Raw genomic sequence first — 5767 nt, forward strand, 5'->3', positions numbered from 1 at the left:
TGGGTCTTTCTGATTTCTTGCTATTCCCAAGAATGTTGCAGCCAATGTCCTGCATTGTAGACCTTCAGGTTCTGCTACAAGTATGTCTGTAGAATAAATCCCCAGAGGTGGAGTTGCTCTGTCAAAGAGTGTAAGGCTGGGCGAGGTGGCTCATACCTGTAATCCCAGCACTTTGGGGGGTTTGCATTCGAGTGGAATATACACAGGTGTGGAGTCCTGGTTGAGAGCACAGAAGTGTTCCTTTAAAAGCAGCTTAAATACTTTGGGAGGCTGAGGCAGGCAGATCACTTGGGGTCAGGAGTTCAAGACCAGCCTGGCCATCAGGGTGAAACTCTGTCTCTACTAAAAATACAAAATACAAAAATTAGCCAGGTGTGGTGGCAGGCACCTATAATCCCAGCTACTCGAGAGGCCGAAGCACGAGAATCGCTTGAGCCTAGGAGGCAGAGATTACAGTGAGCCGAGACTGCGCCCCTGCATTGCAGCCTGGGCAACAGAACAAGACTGTCTAAAGAAAATTTTTTAATAAATAAAAAAGAAAAGCAGCTTAAAAACACATCTATGTTTGAAATCACATCTCCTCCCCTCCTCTCTCTTGTTCTCTCTCTCTCTCTCTGGCCTTGATCCTCTCTCTTCCACTTGTCATTTGACCCTGCCTTTCTCTGTGTGCTAAAAGCTCCACCAATTAAACATCTTAATCCAGCCCTGGACAAAACCAGGGTTGCTAAGACCCAGGGAAATGGCCTCCCCTCCCAAGTTCTAGGCCACAGAGTGTGAAATTCAGCAGACCGTGGATTCTAACGGCTCCTAAGGAGGCGCCGGGATGAAGATCATCTAAATGTCATTTGTAATCAACCTTCAGATGCATTTGTCACCTTCCGGATGATGTTTTATTTGGCTGAGAGTAAAAGCGATTTCCAGGCCCTGAACAAACACTCTCCATGGTAGGGAGCCAGGTGTGGAGCAACTGATAAGGATCTTCCTAGAATTGAAAACTCAGAACCAGGAAACAACCCAAATGTGCATTGACAGCGGGATGGATAAACAAAAACATGTGGTGCGGCCGGGTGTGGGGGCTCACGCCTGCAATCCCAGCACGTTGGGAGGCCAAGGGGGGTGGATCACCTGAGGTCAGGAGTTTGAGACCAGCCTGGCCAACATGGAGAAACCCCATCTCTACTAAAAACACAAAAATTAGCCAGGCGTGGTGGTGCACACCTATAATCCTAGCTACTCGGGAGGCCAAGGCAGGAGAATCGCTTGAACCCGGGAGGCGGAGGTTGCAGTGAGCCAAGATTGCACCATTGCACTCCAGCCTGGGGGACAAAAGCGAGACTTCATCTCAAAAAAAAAAAAAAAATGATGTGGGTGGTGCATGATCACTTGAGGTCAGAAGTTCGAGACCAGTCTGGCCAATGTGTGAAACCCCATCTCTACTAAAAACACAAAAATTAGCCGGGCATGGTGGCACATGCCTGTAATCTCAGCTACTCAGGAGGCTGAGCCAGGAGAATCGCTTGAACCTGGGAGGTGGAGGTTGCAGTGAGCCAAGATCGTGCCATTGCACTCCAGCCTGGGTGACAGAGCGAGACTCTGTCTCAAAAAAAAAAAAAAGAATTAATAAGTGAATACAGGTATCAATAAGTGGTTATAGGCACCAATAATTGAATATAAATACCAATAAGTAGATATAGGCATCAATAAGTGGGTATTAGCACCGGTAAGTGAATATAGGCATGAATCAATAGATGTAGGCACGGCCAGGTGCGGTGACTTATACCTGTAATCCCAGCACTTTAGGAGGCTGAGGCAGGCGGATTGCCTGAGCTCAGGAGTTTGAGACCAGCTCGGGCAATATGGTGGAACTCCATCTCTACTAAAAATGCAAACCAAAAAAATTAGCCAGGTATGGTGACACACACCTGTAGTCCCAGCTACTTAGGAGGCTGAGGCAGGAGAATCACTTGAACCCAGGAGGTAGAGGTTGCAGTGAGCAGGGATCACACCACTGCACTGCAACCTGGGTGATACAGCGAGACTGTGTCTCAAAAAAAAAAAAAAAAAAAAAAAAGATGTAAGCCCCAATAAGTAGATATAGACACCAATAAATGGATATAGGCACCAATAAATGGACATAGGCACCAATAAGTAGATGTAGACACCAATAAGTAGGCATAAGCATCAATAAGTAGCTACAGACATCAATAAGTGGATATAGGCATCAGTAAATAGATACAGGCATCAATAAGTAGATATAGGCATCAATAAGTGGTTAGAGACATCAGTAAGTAGCTACAGGCACCAATAAGAGGATATAAATATCAATAAATGGATATAGGCACCAATACATGGATACAGGAACCAATAAGTAGACATAGGTACCAATAAATAGATATAGGCCTTAATAAATAAACATAGGCACCAGTAACTAGATATAGGCATGAATAAGTGGATACAGGCCTCAATAAATAGGCATAAGCATCAATAAGTAGTCGCAGGCACCAATAAGTAGATATAGACATCAATAAGTGAATATAGGCATCAATAAGTGGATATAGGCACCAATAAGTAGATATAGACATCAATAAGTGGATATAGGCATCAACAAGTGAATATAGGCATCAATAAGTGGATATAGGCATCAATACATGGATATAGGCATCAACAAGTGAATATGGGCATCAATAAGTAGATACAGGCATCAATAAGTGGATATAGGCATCAATAAGTGGATATAGGCACCAATAAGTAGATAGAGGCCTCAATAAATAGACATAGGCACCAGTAACTAGATATAGGCATGAATAAGTGGATATAGGGCTCAATAAGTAGGCATAAGCATCAATAAGTAGCCGCAGGCACCAATAAGTAGATATAGGCATCAATAAGCAGACGTAGCATCAGTAACTGAATATAGGCACCAATAGGTGGGTATAGGTATCAATAAGTAGCTACAGGCCCAATAAGAGGATATAGACATCAATAGATGGATATAGCCGCCAATAAGTGGATATAGGCATCAATAGGTAGATATAGGCATCAATAAATGGATATAGGCACCAACAAGTAGAGATAGCATCAATAGTTAGATACAAGGGTTTTTATGCTCATTCTGGCTACAACCCAGAGCTTCCCCATCTCGCACAGGGTGGAACCCCTCCCGCCCCAACTTTGCATAGACAAGCAACCAGCAAGATGAAAGAAAAAGTAAAGCTGGGGCCAAGGAGAGCTCTCATCACTTGGGGCAAAACTCCAGAACTGCCCCACATACATGAGAACAGAGCTAAATAAAATGCCAGGCCAGATGGCCAAGGTTGAACGGAAGCTGAGACCAGCAAGCCAGCATAGCCCCGAGTGTGGCTGGAAGTGTTCATTCCCTGGTGAGAATAAACCATGTCACAGCTGGTCTCGTGTTCCACCCACTTTCTTCTTCACCAGCTGGACGGTGTGATCACGGTGCGGTGAGACAAACACGTACCCTCCCACTGAGATGAACAGATCGCCCAGGATTGCTGGATGGTTGCGCAGCCCCAGGACACTGAGTGAGGTTGCAGGACGGGGGAAGGAGGGGAGGAGATCCCCGGGGGTGCAGGCTGTTGGGCTGAATCTCAGGCTGAATTCTTCCTCCCAACTTCACTTCGTGGCTCTGTTGTCCTCCCCATCACTCATGCATCCATTCGTCATTCATTCATTCATCTGGCAATATTTATTGAGCACCTACTGTATGCCAGGCACTGCTCTCAACACTGGGGACTAAGGCATGAATAACAGAGACAAAAGTCCCTCCTGGAGCTGGCGTTCTAATGAAGGAGATGGACAAGAAAGAGGAAAAACTCATGAAATAGACAGAACGTGGCCGGGCGCGGTGGCTCAAGCCTGTAATCCCAGCACTTTGGGAGGCCGAGGCGGGCGGATCACAAGGTCAGGAGATCGAGACCACAGTGAAACCCCGTCTCTACTAAAAATACAAAAAATGAGCCGGGCGCGGTGGCGGGCGCCTGTAGTCCCAGGTACTCAGGAGGCTGAGGCAGGAGAATGGCGGGAACCCGGGAGGGGGAGCTTGCAGTGAGCCGAGATCGCGCCACTGCACTCCAGCCTGGGCAACAGCGTGAGACTCCGTCTCAAAAAAAAAAAAAAAAAAAAAAAAAGAAATAGACAGAACGTCAGACAGAGAAAAGAAAATGGTAGAGGAGGAGGGGGAAGGGGAAGCTGACTGTCATTTAGGTAAAGTGGCCAGAATGGCCTCACTGAGAAAGAAATATTTAGTAAAGACCTGAAGGGAGGTGAGGATGAGGGAGGATGCAGGAGGGTGTCTGTGGGAAGAGCATTCCACGGCAGAGGAAAAGGCCTCTGCAAAGGCACTGTGGCTGACCGTGTGACTGATGTGTTCAAGGGACGGTGCAGAGGCCAGTGTGGCTGGAGCACAGTGAGTGAGGGGGCAGGAGGTGAGGGCAGGGAGGTGAGGGGCACAGATGGTGCAGGGTCTTGTGGGCCACAGGGAGAACTCTGGCTTTTGCTCTGCGGGAGGTGGGAGCCATGGAAGGCTCTAAGGAGATGAGGGATGTGGCCTGACTCAGGTATTCACGGGAGCCCTCTGGAGGTCACATTTGCAAGAAACCCCAAATGCAGTGGAATCGATCACCCCAGATATTGTGGGGTTCCTTCCTTCTCTCTTTCCTTCACTTCCACATTCTACTCATCATCAGAGCCGGTGATGTCCTCTTGTCCTTCCCCTCCCATTTGCTGTAGGCCACACTCATCCCTCCCTGAATCTTGTCTCCTCCAGTTCATCATAAACAATCAGCTCATCCATTAGCCAGTCAGTCCCCTAAAGACTTCCCGCAGCCAGTTGAATAAAGCGTGAGTCCTCGCCAGGCGTGGTGGCTCACGCCTGTAATTCCAGCACTCTGGGAGGCCAAGGCAGGTGGATCGTTTGAGGTCAAGAGTTCGAGATCAGCCTGACCAACATGGTGAAACCCCATCTCTACTAAAAATACAAAATTAGCTGGGTGTGGTGGTGGACGCCTGTAATCCCAGCTACTTGGGAGGCAGAGGCAGGAGAATCGCTTGAACCCGGGAGGCAGAGGTTGCGGTGAGCCAAGATCGCACCATTGCACTCTAGCCTGGGCGACAAGAGCGAAACTTCATCTCAAAAAAAAAAAAAAAAAAAAAAAAAGCAAGCAAACAAACAAAAAGTCAACAACAACAACACAAAAGCAATCAGCTCATCCATCAGTCAATCCCGTAAAGACTCTCTCCACAGCCAGCTGAATAAAGTGTGAGTCCTTTCACCAGCCCCGTATATGTGCCACGATGTGGCCCCAGAATTCCTTCCACCCTCACTTCCCACTACATGAAGCTGATGCTCTGAGACAATCCGGACCACAGCCCTGACTTTCACCACCCTGAATACCCTTCCCTCTCCCCATCCCAAGGTCCAGCTTAAAAGACATTTCTGCTTCACAAGCCTCTTCTAGAAAATCCTACCAGTGCCCACACTTCCTGTCTGCCCATGGCTCCCTGCCCCTAGCACCTGCTGCTCCCGACCCGCGGTTCCTCTGGCTGCAAGAGTGAGGCCCATCTGCAGGGGACAGACAGGTCACAGGTGCTACCCCTGGAATATTCCTCAACCAATGGTTGCTGCCAGGAGTTGGTAGAGAAATATCCCCGTCTTTGCAACCAGCCTGCTTGGGCTCGGATTCGGGATCAGTCACCTCCTGCTGTGTGACCTTGGGTAAATCACTTCACCTCTCTGGGCCAGTTTCCT

This window comes from Macaca mulatta, chromosome 19 (genome assembly GCF_049350105.2).
Source record: "Macaca mulatta isolate MMU2019108-1 chromosome 19, T2T-MMU8v2.0, whole genome shotgun sequence".
NCBI classification, from domain to species: Eukaryota; Metazoa; Chordata; class Mammalia; order Primates; family Cercopithecidae; genus Macaca; species Macaca mulatta.